General features: G+C 40.7%; 2 protein-coding genes across 5 annotated transcripts in view; one reads left to right on the top strand and one right to left on the bottom strand.

Annotated features, from left to right (window-relative positions):
- The window catches only part of LOC124161995, a 317,004-nt gene that overhangs the window by 116,110 nt on the left and 184,672 nt on the right, over positions 1–16,222 (bottom strand). For 3 of the 4 annotated variants that reach the window (XM_046538302.1, XM_046538305.1, XM_046538303.1), the window contains one exon: positions 10,885–10,963. The gene's annotated coding sequence lies outside the window, so the exon portion shown is untranslated. Of the gene's footprint in view, positions 1–10,884; positions 10,964–11,689; positions 11,768–16,222 lie in introns of those variants that run through there. The other variant, XM_046538304.1, reaches the window with a different exon arrangement.
- Positions 1–16,222, top strand: part of LOC124162990 — a 171,588-nt gene that overhangs the window by 30,260 nt on the left and 125,106 nt on the right. The window lies entirely within an intron of this gene.

Below are 16,222 nucleotides of genomic sequence, written 5' to 3'. Positions count from 1 at the left end.
AAAACAACACTGGAATCTGTTATACTTCCTGGGGTGGTAGGGAAGACAATTTGAATAATGTTTTGTCCTATAAATATGGGATCGCAACTCCTTAGTTACTAAGCTAGGGCAACGCAAAAATTTTTTATGCACCATGCAGTTTACATGAAAACGGATTTTCTTGGATATCCAAGCCCTTAGACCATTTATGGATTCTCTGGATTTTTACGAATATTAAAAAAATTGGGTTGGACGAAAATGTTCAATTACAATTGCCTAAAACAATTAGTCATTGAGCTTAATTAAACGAGAGCTTGGAGCAAGTTTAACAATACGACTGCGCAATATCACCCATATTGAGATCAACAAACCATTTGAACAGACATGGAATGAAGCGCGGTTCCCAAATTGCGAATTTTCGAGTAAGAGAATGGAATTTTCTGCGACAGGGAAAACCCAAAAAAAAGTAATGGGGGGTGTGAACGCGCAAAGAGGAAACGTAATTATCGCACGGAAACGCAGTTTTGTCGTAGGAATTCTCATCAAATCAAACTCAGAAAAAAGATTCGATTTTCAACCCATTCATGATATGCACTGAACCCTTAAAAAAGGACGCCACTGTACCTTCGCCTTAAAATAAAGTATCGCCTTCCAATTTTTAGGAAAAATAAAGGGAAAATTGAGAATAACAAGGGGGTTGGAAACCTTTGCAAATATTTAAATGAGAGGAGCATAGTTTTGAATTAACTGAAAATTATCCCAGAATATCGGCCGATGAATAAAAAGCCCACCTGCCTAGTGCTAAACGTTTTCCGGATCAGTATTCTCACGGTTATTGCTCGTTCAAATGTCCAAAAACCCTGATTCCTCTATATTAGACCTTAGTCAACATTTTCATGAATTATAAAATTTAAGAATTTCACATCTGATATAGTATAATGAGGTAAAGTTTTCACATTCGAGATACACACTCACCTCTACATACCCTGAACATTTCAAGAAGATTGAATAAATTGTTTAACAAAGTAATAAATGAGGAAAAGCTGAGAAGAGTGGGATAAAAGAGACGTCTACTAAAATCCTACGGAGAAGACGGGACAACTTAGTTGGCCACAAAATGAGACATGACGGCCTGATGAAAAAAAAGGTAAGATGACAGGTGGATGAGAAGAAGGGCAAGGGACGGCCCCGAATGAGTTACATAGGACAGGTTGTATAGGATGTTAAAGAGAAGAAATACGTCGCTATGAAAAGGTTTGCGGATAGGAGAGCGGAATGGAGAGCTGCGTCAAACCAATCGATACCTCCACTTCACAAACGCACAACAATCGCCCAACGAATCAAATCCTCGCATCTAGTACTACTAGGGCTACTAGTTGAGCGGATTTGATTCGGTGTGCGATTGTTGAGCGTTTGTGCAGTGGAGATATCGCAATCAATATTAGGATTCTTGACCAAAACGCAAACGATTGTTGACCCTGAAGACGATGGCGGACTTGGTCATCGAAACGTTGGGACGTGTGACCCAAATCTACAGCCGGTGGGAAACCCGATAACTATTCCTGCAGAGCATACGCTGGGAAAAGCTAAAATTCTACAATGGTGAAACGAGAAAATCGTGGCGAAAAAAACAAGTGGTTGAACGGTAGTGACGCGTCCTCATTAACGCAACAAACCAACGTATAAAATGAGCTTTCCCTTAAAACTTTCTTCGAATCACTCTCCATACCTCAAAGACATAAATAATTAATTTCAAGCCGACCACCCAACGATAAATGCAGGTAGTAAACATAATATTTTGGGAGGTATTTAGAGTGCCCTTCGAGGATATTTCGCGATGAGAAGTCTACCCACGGTAGGATGTTGGAAGAAGAAGCGGGTTGGAAAATTGGAATCTTCAAGAAATAGGCAGAGGGAAGTCGGTTTTTGATTGACAGGTTGGCGCGTGCGTTGCGGGGGTATAGGAATTGATACAAAAAGGAGAGGAAATCACTAGAGCGGAAGCTTTCATTCAAGGCGAATAAAAGGAGGAATTTTGGGCCACCCAGCTATGGAGGGTGCGTAAGGGAAATCAAAATGAGTATAACACACTATGAGCTAAGTCCAAATCCTGAATCACTCGATCCTTGCCCACGCACAAATCCGCAGATGCCAGCGAATACACCATTTACAGAAGGAAAGATAGAATTGCTAGAATGCGTTCAAGCCGGAATCGAAAGATTCTTGGTATCACCAGATTTGCTGGTTTATTGATATGTTATCATGGAAACCTCGTTTTTTCCCAGAACGAAATGAAAAGTGGATGTAATGATAGAAATGAATATAAAACTACTTAGGTAAAGTAACGAAAGTAAGAACTGATTGAAAAAGCCCATGCCAGAATGACACAATTCGTGGGACTACCACGTTTGCTTGGGTTTGTTGATATGTTACCATAGAAAACTCGTTTTTCCCAGAACGAAATGAAAAGTGGATGTGATGGACAGAGTGATCTAAAAAAATTAAAAATCTATAAATTCCTAGTTTTAATTTTTCTGATACTTTGCTAAACCTATCGTGGAGCTCCCTTAATTATAGATTCATGGAAAAAATTAAATTTGTGATAGGTTGAGCGTGTTGGGCTGATCAAGAAAAAATATTGTACCAGTAGGTAGAAATAGTTGCTTTAATTATTGGATGCTAAAAATATTTTTTCTACACTTCTAACGGTTTCCAAAAGTTGTATTGTAACCGCTGCATTGTAAAAATTATTTATTTTAAATGTTATAAAGAATTTTCAATTAAATCAGTGTCATATCTAATTTTATTCCACAGGCAATGACTACTGACTAAATTAATTTCCCCAATGGAGTGTTTTAATGAGTCCACAGAAACATAATATATTGAGCAAACTGCCAACGGCACCCAATCCTAAGAGTGATACATGTCCTTAAATAGCATGCGCTAATTGGATCGTATATTTAGATCATATCAGTGAAAGAGGACGTTTTCGGGGTCATTATTTTGATAAATGGATCACAAATATCAAATTTCAAGTATTTCATTTGAATACGTACTCGAGGGAAAATTTATGCGTTTCCCAGCGAAATAAAAAAAGGCGTAAATCACGCAAAGAAAGCTTCAAAATATCGGAAGGGTACTTTCCTCTCACCCTAAAGGCACGAGTTTAAGTCTCTATTAAGCCAAAATTTCTAAGTAATTTCGTGTTTTTTTTTTAATTCAATTAGTGCTGGAATAGAAAAAATATACTTTTCCTATTGCTTGGCATTAGTAAAAGAATCCGTTTTCAATAAATTTTAACACCGAACCAAGGAGGAAGAAAACCGGCGTATAACCTAACTTAATATGTTAACCTTGATATAGGATTTGGTGTGTCCCTTAGGATAATACATGACCATACATTACATAAAATATGAAGCTTTACATGATACATCGATATTACATAATGCGACATAATTTTTGACAAAATGTAATAAAATATTTATCAGCAAGGCTAATGCATGAGTACATATGTAAAACATCTGATTTTGTTAACTGCATCAGAATATTCACATCACTTACAATATTTATTACACACCAATCAATACTTCATTGTATTTCTTTTTGAATTGACTCGAATTTTCAGATTTTTCACAACGTCTGACAATTGATTCCATACTTCGCAAGATGTGACATGGAAAGACCCAGCGTAAACAAAGTGGAAAGAAGGCTGGGAAAGAAACGGTGGAGAAAAACCCGGCGTCGGAATTGGCCTGCTCTCAATGACAGACACCTCGAGGACCACAGCTTAACGTCCCATTCGACGGTCAAAGTGGAACTCTACCTGAGGAACCCCTTTACACGGCACTCAAGCAAGGACCGGGGAACTTCTGCAAAACTCTCTGCCTCCGTCAGGATTTGAACCCAATCCCAACCCAAAAATTTGCAAACACTTTAGCCACAATATGAATACAATCACCCGTCAAACCTAATTCCTACCCTTCAAAAAAGGAGGAGGCCCCCTTGAAATATATTTTTCGCCAGGATATTTCCCGTATCTGATGGAGAAAACCTTTGATTCGTTAAATAATGTGTCTAAAATCAAAAAAGGGCGAGCAAAGGAAAGATTACTTATACTTGGATGTGTATAGGGGCTTTTATACTCATGGGATGAAAGCCGCCTCGAAGCTGATAAGGAACATAGTGGGGAGAGAAAGGTTCCGTCGAAGGGTCGTCTTGTTTGTCTACACCTCCTCCCGCGGGAGCAGTATTACCGCCTACCCCGCGAACGACGAGAGAGCCAGACAAAGTTAATGTAGACACTCCAGCCCAGCTTACACCCGAAGCTCTCTCCTCGGCCTGAGCATCTGAGGAGTCTTCTTTGTCTAAGAATGGCTCCAAGGAGCACGCCGAAGCGCGAATTAAAGACAGGGTTACGGAAAGGTCTCTAGCACAGTGTTCTTACCCCTAATCCCTATTCATGTTCTGGGGAGAGCAACGCTAAGCTAAAGAGGCAGTACCGAGAGCAGTAGGAGTAGAAAACTTTCCAAAAATCAGTCGGATTCCATGGTACAATCACTCAAACTCACCCTAATTATTCTTTTCAAGATGTTGATAGAATAGAGTTGAATATAAACAGAACTGACTTACATTATGCTTTAAATAATCAGTGGCGCCGACTCCATGGGGCTTGAGGGGGCCCGAGCCCCCTCAATAATTCGATATGGGTGTGAGGAAAAAAGTGTCAGGCTTGTCGATTTTCCCCGGAGTGTCCAGATATCGAGATTAAGGTTCTTATTGTTCTAATGTTTATCATATGACTCTTCTGAAATGCTTAAAAACTTAAAACTCACTACTTATTAAATTTCCCGGGGAAAGATCCCCGGTTTGGGCCCCCCCAATATTTTTTGTAAGTCGGCGTCCCTGGCTTTAATCAACATATTATAAAGAAATTATCTTAATCACATGGTTCATAGCGGGAATTCTTCGGTAAGAACATTATTTTAAAAACCACGTTGAAGCGCGAACTAAAGGCAGGGTTACGTAGAGGTCCAAAGCACAATAGGAATTCTTGCCCCTAATTCCTATTCATATCCTGGAAAGAGCAACGCTAAGCTAAAGAGGCAGTACTGAGGGCAGTAGGAGTAGAATAACTTTCCTAAAATCAGACGGATTCCAAGGTTCAATCACTCAAACTCGCTCAAATCATTCCTTTCAAGTTGGTTAATATAAAAGAGGTAATAATAAATAGAACTGACTTCAATTATGGTTAGGTTTTATAATATATATATGTTAGAGATATGACCATGGCTTCATCACATTGTCCACGGCTGGATTTCTAAGGTAATCACATTTTGTTGAAAAACCACGATACTCTTTAAATTTATCTTATTCTAAAAACTTATATATTTACTAACGCATAAGTACCAAACCTCGTGAAAGGATAAAAGCAAATAAGTACCACGCCTCAAAGGAAAAACTAATCTGAGAACGAAACGAATGTGGCATTATGCCCCTTGTACGTTCAGGATAAATAATTAACGATATCTAAATTATTTGTGACGGATTTTCCTTAAAATCTCCAGATTGTAACAAAATCCCTGCCATCAGCAAAATTGTGATTACACAGCGATATTTTGAGAAATTAATCGGTATTATAATACATTGGAAGTAATCAAACTAGAATTTCTGAAGAAATTATGACTAATCCTTTTCACGCGCTCGGATTTATTCGGTTATCCTTTGACGCGGTTAACTGGAAATTTCTAATTTTTGCTCCAAATCTCACGATACCACTTAGAAATTTTTGGAGTCGAATTTTCCATATCGATGCACATCATACGGATAAAAAAAAAAGCGGACTCCGTACTTAACGCTCATTGAAATGAATTTTAAGATAAGGTCACCAAATAAGGTAACGCCAATCTAATCACTTAATAAAAAAAACTTAATTGTATTTGAATTCTAGATAAATATTGAAAATTGCAACCTTTGCTTCCAAAATGAACGGTTTGTTTGCCCAATTACCGTAAAATTTTAAGCCCATCAGGCTCAACATATAATCCGCGATGACAAAAAGTGTGAATTTTCACAGATTATATTACATTTTATACCACGCAATGAATATAATGGAATTATATCCTATTTATGTAATTAGAGCATTGATAATGAGAAAGGCACCAGAGGGTCGTAATGATTTAATGTGCATTAATACATCGTTACGCCCGTATTTTAATAGTAGCAGTACTTTCGGTGCCTTTCTTAAATACTTATCTTAAGGTCCCCCCACCTTTCTATCATGAGAGAGATTATTCGGTGTATCTAAGCAGGTCACATGATTTTTGTTAATCATAATAAATTTATTTTCCATAGAGAGGGACCAACAATACATTTTTAAATAATGGAAAATAAACAATATAACTCTTAATGAAACATTTCATTAAACAAAGCATTTTAACAACAATTTTCAATCCTCGATGATCATGTAACGACAGAAAAAAACGAGGTGAACCTATGGAATAAAATTTTCACATAAACAGGAACTAGTGCTTGATTCACTTTCAATAACAATTATATTTTCCCACTGGTCATACCAAGCATGTAGTTGGCTGATCACTAATACAAGCAACGGTTCCCATCATGACCGTGAGTGATTGAATTCCTCAAACGTTAGTGCTAATGCTTATTGCTCGCCTAAAAGTGCCATGGAATTTACAACCACTTATTCAATGGACTATTAATTAAACCAGTGCAAACTTCAGATTAGAGTGACAAGATTTTGTTGCATTTCATTTTTAATCTCTTACCTCTTATCATTCGCACGCATTTCCAGTACGAATGCAAACACACACGATCATATCTGATGAGAAATCGTTATCGGGAACATGAAACGGTTGTTTTGATGGCAAAAGTGATAAAAACCGATGGATATCTGTACACAGATTCCAGACCTTCTAAAAAAAAAAAGAGCGAAAATCTTGAAAAAAAAAGCTGAATGGGAAACATGTTCAAACAGAATTCTCCTCCGTTTAATTTCCAAAAACCTACGTCGCCAATAATGGTAAAAAAAGACAGTGGCGCAATCAATGAATGATGGTTCTGTACAGGAGAGTGGACCGAGAGAATGTGCCAGGACGATTAATCACATGAATTGATAATGAGTTTCGCGCGATGGTGGATAAACACTGTCTATCGCAATTTCTTTTTTGGGTTCCAACCAGGGAAAACATCTCCTGAGCACGTACTGCATAATCACAAATCAATCGGACGCTCCTTTCCCTCCGAAATTGGTCACGAACTGGAAATGGCAATTAGCGAGGATGTTCTCGTGCTGCTGAATCAAAACCGCCGTTAATAACAACAACGGTACGAAAGGAACATTCAATCGCAGCTATTAACTGCACCTCGATGGAAATATTAGGAATTTCTCAACGAATAAAAATTCATAGCACAATGCAGGAGAATTGACGGTTACTAAGGAGAATTTTAAATAGATTTCCATGCAAAACCTGCTGTTATAAATACTGGTAAAATTCAGAAATATGCATCAAGGAATACATATAAGCGATTGAGCTACACTACCAATCAACTCACCCATTTTTAAGTCCTGACGCTGCCTATATAGTCTCTTATCGATTGCGGAAAAAATGACATGCTAAATCCATTTGTTCTACAGTCTCTCTTATTTTATTTTTTATGATCTGATCTACCGTAGTATGTTGGTGTTCGTAAGATATGGCTAACTTACTTCGGAAAATGAACTGCTCTAGAATTTGCATAATAGGTTTAGTTAATATTTAAATCTATGGTCTGACAGTGATTCCCATCTGAATTGTTCCATGAGGTCAGTAACATTAGCAAGGCTATCGTAACGGCTTTAAACGAACCTGGCTACTCTTCTCTGTGCGCGTTCTAACGCGGTATTTATGCCCATTTCATGAGGATCCCAAACACTGGTAGCTATTCCTAATGGGGTATAAGAGGGAGAAGTAGCTAATTTCTCTCGCTTTGTTGTTGCACTTCCTCAGTAATCTTTTAACAAATCCCAATTTACGGTAAGCTAAATCTGTTAATTCCCGAATATCTTTATTCCACGACAGATCGTTATTGAGTCTAACTTTGAAATGTTTATCGGATTCTAAAGTCGCTAATTCCGTACCCTGAATTGAATAGCTCTTTTGTGGAGAGTTACTTTTTTCCAGAAATTCATGACTACATTTTTTTCAATTTAACTACAGCTGCCACGAATCGCACCAAGTTTGGATTGCAGTAAGATTGTTCGTTTGTTTAACCCCATATTTACTGCAACGCATTTCCCTGTGAACTACAGCTTCGAAAGCAAATCGATGTTTGCAGTCAACTTTTTCACTAACATCGTTCACATAGAGAACGAAAACAAGAGGGCCTATGCCACTACCCTGAGGGACGCCAGAAGTGACTCTAACCTCGTTGGAAACTGCGCTGTCTAATACTACTCTATGAACGCGATCGCTCAAAAGTTCTCTGGTCCAGAAAATGACATCGCCATCTACGCCGTAAGATTTCAGTTTTATTAACGACTTTCTGCGGGGCACTTTATCAAATATTTTTTTTAAACCAAGAAAAATCGCGTTTACTGGAATGTTGTCCCCTGCGGAAACTAAAATATCGTGGGCTACAAGCGCTTAGTGAGTTTCGAAGGATAAAAAGAAATTTATTGTGAAGATGAGGAACATGAAGTGAGTATTTCAGCCTTTTTAAGTAGTACCACTAGAGATACCATATTAACCACCAAACAGAGGCATTACATAGGGATCAATAATTATTAAGGCCAAAAGGCTGTTTTCCAATAGCAAAATATACTTGATTCTGTTTCAGATGGAGTACCTACCAAAGAGGTACTTTTAATTTATACTAATTTCCGATAAAGGAGAACCCATGACTTCATATCCAACGATCTAGGTTATACTTATATTGCGTCAGCACAATTTTTCTTGTATTTGGTGAAAAAAATCACGAGTAAAGCAAAATATGAACCCTCATTATTACTTTTTGCTATTAGCAATTACTACCTATGTTACAGCTAAGCTCTGATTCCGAGTTTCCTGATTTGTATTCACGGAAACTTGGACACTCTGAGGTTAAAACTAAGCTACTCTCATTTCTCTGCTTTTACTCAGGGATCTGCAGGAATGGATTATAAATCGCTCCCTATAGAGTCTACATCAAAGGATTTTAAATTAACGCCAACTGTTTGACGCAGCCACACAAATAATTTTTCTCCAACACCACCCTCCAGATTTGATTGACACCATCCACCTTGCACAGAGACCCAGAGCAAAATTTATTAGATTATAAAAAAAATTCCCAGATAAACACTTGGCAAATTATAACTTTAATCTAGAAATCAAAGGAGACAGTACCGACCTTGATAAAATGTCATTAAAATCAATCGATTGTCGCATCGGAAAATTATGAAAACAGCGATTCAAAGTTTTGATTTAAAGGAATTTTGAGAAACTCGGCAAAAATAATTATGGTGCGAACACTTCCACGGTGTTGCATAACGAATGGCGGCATTTTCCGGGGTTTCCAACCGTGCTCGTTGATTATAGTGACCACAGTTTCGCCTGGTGGAAATTATACCGAAACGCAGACGAAACTATTAATGATAATAATGTCGTTTATTTTCGTAGGCACTGGGGTCCATGCGAAAATAAAAGTACAGCTTTCTACATTTCATCTTGGTAGATAAATAGAAGTAAAAAAGTAAATAAATATAATTACAGACAAATGCAACCTGTGCAGATCGCCAAGAGCATGAAAAAAGCAATATAATATTTTCAACAAAAAATTAATAATTGCACTCAGATATAACATACTAATTACAAGAATTTAAGATGACAATACGTTATGGCAATTATTTCAAACAAACATTTGACGAAACTATTGACACTATAAACAAAGAATACGGAAGGGGACCCAAGAAGATGCTGCCATTCAAAAACAAATATATTGCAAAATAAGCAAAGGACATGAAAAATATTTATTTAGCAAGACTCATTACTCCCTCAGTGATTCCACCTGACCTGAAGGTTTGTTTGAATAGGTGCCGGTAAAGCTCACGCCTGACTGAGCACAGGCGTGTGAAATTCACACATACATTCAGGGTATGGGGACCAGTTCCTTTCCAGGGCCACCTAGCACTACCAGAATTTTGTTTGATGTGTCGGAAGGCTTTTCCTTAAATCCTTTGATCAACCGCCAAAGGTTCAACTCCCTACTCTACCACGCTCCCTTCTTAGCACAAGTGCCTAAAAATATTTCTCGAAATTAATTAATCGAGAACTTTAATTAATAATTGACATCTGAAGTGACTAATAAGGTTTCCTTCGATCAAATTTGTTTAGCACTATTTTGAGGATATTTGTGAGACATTGTCATTCAAGACTTGAAAGGAATCTGGAGACCACAAAACTAAATTCGGTTAAAACGATTAAACTTGAAAATTTTCAAAAGAAATCCATTCATCGGTTAATGAGTTTATTACAACAATAACTTAGTCGGCTTGTCGGCGATTAGTTCGAATTCGTATAACATTCCTTCTTATCCAAACTTTGTCATCAAAATTGTCTTAACCTATACGATGCTTAAAGCAGGATCAAATAAAATCAAATATGCAACCCAAATATTTCAAGTTTCTACCAAAAATATTAAATATTTAGTACGCGCGAGGAATCAAGGAGTAACAATTATTTCCAGCAATAATATTGGTTACTAAAATCTCCAAACGCTGAAAAACTATATTTTATTTAAATAAAACACGGCCTATGTAAACTAAAATCTCAAAATGTACAAAATAAATAAATAAGAAAAAAATATGAGGCAAAGATGAGCGTCATCAATTATCGCTGTCAGACAAGAATTGCGGAAATTTACTATACTCACCACAACTAGATGATTTGCGGGGGTTCAATCTGTGAGGTCCCCAGAGGTCAAGGCAGTGTGTGATACAGTTCCTTCAATTCTGTAAAATAAAATAAAAAGATACAAACTAAGATCAAGAGTAGCTAAAACTGATTTGGCGTTTGCGAGGCGCAAAGCGATTGCCATATTATAGAAGCCTGAACGCCCATGGCAACAAAAGGAAGACAGTGATAAGTAGACGTAACTAATCTTCAACTACCCCCGCATACAAGAAAACATCAGAGTGCTTAAAAAGGGTATTCTCTTTAGAGTTACTTCGCCGAGTTAAAACCAAAGTCAGCCAGCTTGACTCCTGCCAAGAAATGAAATGACCTTACTATCGCCTTAAGGCCAAGTAACCAAAGCAATACAAATCGTAAGAAATATATACAGGGATATACGGATTCTAAGAAGCATACGATTCACCTTAGTTATTATAAAATAACGCAACAAAAAACATTACACACACCGCGCTTAGACAAGATTTCGTGAAGCAGACAGGAAGTACGCATGAAAATTGTTTTTCGCGAGAAAATTTATACGATTTAACATAAAAAGTTTATTAAAATGCGTGCAGAGAAATTGCTAACCCGCAACATAAAATTGTGGTGCCACAGCTATTTTATTCAAATTACTAAATCATATTCCGGTACGTGCAAAAATATACCATAGAAAAAGAAAAACGAGGTGAATGTAATCGGTTCAAAGATCAAATCTGAAATATAAAATGAGAAACACGGAAGTCGTTGTCAACAAAATATATTTGAAAAACAATCTAAATTCGTACCTGTACGTGTTTTATTCCTCGTGCCTTTGTTGTCACTACTGCTGTTGGCCAATGAAGTAGCCGCAATAATTGTTTTTGTAGACCACCTTATCAAATGAGAGGATCATGAGATAATTCATAAAGCCGTTTTATCGCTCGAGAGGAGAGATGAGTTAACTGAAGTTGAAAGAATAAAGTTCATCATAACAAAAGTACGCACAATTACGTTCATTTAAAGATCGTGCATCTAAAGATTTGAAACAATTGACCGTATAGAGAGCGTATGATTTGAAGAAGAAAAAGCTAAACGTTCCTATTATTTTTGGATAGCTTTCATCATTATTTTTTAACGTCGTAAAGTTGCCTTATTTCTAACAGACCCCATTGCTACACCAGCCGTTAGTATTACGAAGCTTAGAAAAGATTTCTTTGACTAGTCATTAAGTGCGCAAGAGCAGATATATATTTTGAGGATGCCACCATAATTTTTTAAAAATTCATTCGAAGAAATTGCTAACCCGCTACATATAAATTGTTGTAGCGCCGGTTCGCTGGAGAAGGATATTCAAAATAACGTTCGCTCACTTCGAGGTTCAAACCACAACTCCTTTATTCTCTCTCTTTTACAACGGGCCCCAAAAGCCCTTCTCCCGTCGAGGGCTTCACGCCCCCACCTCCTGGGTTTCCCCCAAGAGTCCATGTCCTGAGTAGCGGACAGCGCTCCGCTACACTGCCCCCTCCTTTCAAAGGCGTCGCGCCCTCGCGACGGTCAGCATAGCTGGAACCTTCGCTGTCCTCGGATCTCGGAAAGTTGGCGCCTTTATCTCCTTACCTCTGAAACGAAAAGAAAAGAGACCACCCCCCCGGAATTACTCCTTCCTCAGAGCCCGGCTTGAAACCTTTCTGGCTCCCTTGTCACCCGTCTGGGATATCGCATGGTCGGCTCAATAACCGCTTCAGCTGGTGGCTCCTCTCTCGCTGCCGGAGTCGCTTGGCCCTCCTGTGTTGGTGGAATGGAGAAAAACTTCCATCCACCCCCTCCGCGGACGACCGGTTTTTCCCTCGCTGTCTCGGCCTCTCTTGGCCCATCTTTTGTCTCTTCAACTCCGTCCGTATTCTCACATTCCTTTTCCGTGTCTCCTCCCGGTCTTTCCTCCCACCTTTTGAGTCGGTTGAAGTGTACCACTAGGCGGCGGCGAGGATTATCCACCTTCTTCACTCGGTACGTGACCTCGGACAATTTCCGTATGATTTGGAAAGGACCCGTCCAGGGGCGATGGAATTTGCGACACTTCCCTCTTGCCGTAGCGGGATCGTGGAGCCATACCCTTTCCCCTTCCTCAAAGGGTGCACCGTGACAACGGCGGTCGTATTGTTCTTTTTGCCGGAGGTGGGCCGACTCAAGCCTCTGCCGTGCGAGATCATGGGCTTTCTCGAGGCTCTCTCGCAAGCGTCTCACAAAGTCGCCTTCTTTCGCCACCCCCCTCTGCACGTCAGGGATCCCCCACTCTAACTCAATGGGAAGGCGCACTTCTCTCCCAAACATAAGGAAATAAGGTGTAAATCCTGTGCTGCTGTGTTTGGCCGACCGATAGGCTAGCATGACGGAATCCAAATGCTCATCCCATTCGGATTCCATATCCGTCCACTGGCTCAACATAGCTAATAATGTTCTATTGAACCGCTCGACTTGGCCGTCCGACTGTGGGTGGTAGGGTGATGTTCTTGTTTTTACCGCCCCAATCACTTTACACATCTCTTGGAAGAGGCGGGATTCGAATTGGCGTCCTTGATCAGTATGGATTTCCCGTGGCACTCCCCACCTGCACACGAAGCCCTTAACATGATGCGCCACTGTTTCCGCCTCTTGGTTATGCATGGCATACGCTTCGGTCCACTTGGTGAACTCATCAGCGACCACCAATATATATTTATTTCCCAACTTTGTTTGAGGAAGTGGTCCTAAAATGTCCATGGAAATCCTTTCCATCGGTCCTCCCGTCGGGCAATGACCCAGTGGTGCTCGTTGCTGGTGAGGCGGGGATTTCCGACGCGAACAATCTTCACACGTGCGGCACCAAATTTCCACGTCTTTTGTGTATCCGGGCCAATAGTAGCGCTCTCTCACTTTACCTAGAGTTTTCTCATACCCTAAATGGCCTCCGACGGGCGAATCGTGCAAAGCCCGAAGAATTTCGTCCCTAGCCTCAGCAGGCACAATTATCTGGAGACGGAAGGCGTCCCTTCCTTCTTCTTCCCACCTTCGAAAGAGAGCCCCATCCTTAAACACTAGTCTATCCCATTGTGTCCACAAAGCCTTCGCCCTCGGGCAGTCACCCCTCCTCTCTCCCTCGGACGGCCGAATTCCTGCTTCGAGTGCTTCCATTACCCTTCTCAGCACGGGGTCTTTGCTTTGTCTGTCTCTCACGCTTTCACTGGGGGCCTCTAAGACGGCGTCGATTTCCGCTGAAATCAGCTCCCCCTCTCCCCGAGCGCACTGTTTACAAACAGACCGGGATAAACCGTCGGCATTTCCATGTTTGTTTCCCGGCCGATGCACCACTAAAAAGTCATACTCCGACAATTGCTCAAGCCAGCGAGCAACTTGTCCTTCCGGTTCTCGAAACGATCTCAACCACTGTAGGGAATTATGATCGGTGCGCACCACAAACCGTTTGCCTAATAAATATTGGCGAAAATGGCGGGTAGAATTTACTACCGCCAAAAGTTCACGCCTCGTCACACAATATTGTTTTTCGGCACGTGAGAGCGTCCGACTATAATAGGCCACAACCCTTTCCTCGCCTTCCTGTCTCTGGCTGAGTACGGCCCCGATACCCATCCCGCTAGCGTCACAGTCGAGCGTAAATTCGCAGTCCATCCGCGGGAAGGCCAAAATCGGTGAACACGTTAGCTTTCGCTTAAGAGTCTGAAAGGCGTCTTCACATTCTGCACTCCATTTAAATAAGGCATGCTTTTCGGTCAACCTGTGAAGGGGGCAGGCTATCTGTGAAAAGTCTCTAATAAACCGCCTGTAGTAAGACACAGTTCCTAGGAACGCCCTAAGCTCCTCAAGGGATGCTGGAGATCGCCATTGTGTGATCGCGGCAATTTTATTAGGATCCGTCGCGACACCATTTTTGGAGACTATATGGCCTAAAAATTTCACAGATGGTTTCATGATTTGGCACTTCTCAGGCTTAATTTTCAGTCCCGCCTTCCTTAGGCGTATCAACACATCTGTTAGCCTTTCTACGTGCTCCCTAAAATCCCTTCCAAAAATTATGACGTCATCCAAGTACACCAAACAAGACCTCCACTGTGCACCCGCGAGCACTAGGTCCATTAGTCTTTGGAATGTACTGGGTCCGTTGCACAATCCGAAAGGCAGCACTTTAAACTGATATAGACCGTCACCAGTGGTAAAGGCTGTCTTTTCTCGATCAACTTCCGCGACCTCGCACTGCCAGTATCCTGACGCCATATCTATTGTGGAGAAAGCTGTTGCGCCGGCGAGCGAATCGAGAATGTCGTCCATGCGGGGGAGGGGATAAGCATCTTTGTGAGTCACGGAATTCAGACGCCTATAATCAACACAAAATCGCGTCGATCCGTCTTTCTTTTTCACAAGAACGATCGGTGAACTCCAAGGAGATGATGATTCTTCGATTATATCGTCCCTCATCATTTCCTCTACGATTCGTCGCACTTCTCCGCGTCTGTGGATTGGCAATCTCCGGGGAGGTTGCCGAATCGGGGACACATCCCTAGTCTCTATTGTGTGCTTAAGAATGTTTGTACGCCCTAAGTCGTAGGGTCCTCGAGAGCACACATCTGAAAACTCATTCAACACTGTTTTGAGTTCCTCTATTTCCGCTTCACTAATATCGGCACAGTTTAAGTCAAAGAGGGAAGATGCTGGGGGAAGATGCGCGTTCTCCAGACTAAAAACGGGCTTTTGACATGTTTCCACTTGTTCTCGACAACACTCGTGCAATACGCCCACTTTCGTGTCTTTGTATAGAGTCACTGTCTCTCCCAAGGGATTCAAGAAAAGCATATTCACCGTATCCTTCACGTTATGCAAAATCCGCGCACCGAAAACGCCATAACGCTCTAAAAGTTTTGGGTTTGGCTCGATTATCCCCACTTTTTCTTTGAACCCCGGGTCCGAGCTCACCAAACACTCCACTACCACTTCGTGGTGAGGAGGAAGAACAACGTTCTCCTTCAATGTCACTGCGCAGCCCCACTCGCACTTTCCCTCACTTGAGAGAAAAGGCACCGCTTTTCCGCGGAGAAGAATGCAATTCCGGGAAAAAGCCACGTCACACTGATGTGCTCGCAGAAAATCGGCACCCAGGAGGCATCCCTTCGATAGGCGCGGGGCGATGAGCACATCATGAGAGAACTCTTCCCCTCCGATCTGAAGTATCACTTCACCCTTCCCAAGCACCCGTAATGGCTCCCCATTCGCCGTTATTAGTGTCACATTGTCTGTTATGATTTTCCCCGAATTTTCGGTGCGGCTCCATATTTCTTCCGATATCAGTG

The sequence above is a fragment of the Ischnura elegans genome, chromosome 7 (assembly GCF_921293095.1).
Source record: "Ischnura elegans chromosome 7, ioIscEleg1.1, whole genome shotgun sequence".
Classification (NCBI taxonomy): Eukaryota; Metazoa; Arthropoda; class Insecta; order Odonata; family Coenagrionidae; genus Ischnura; species Ischnura elegans.
The sequence above is the reverse complement of the archived record's forward strand: the minus strand, read 5'-3'. Positions and strand labels throughout refer to the sequence as shown.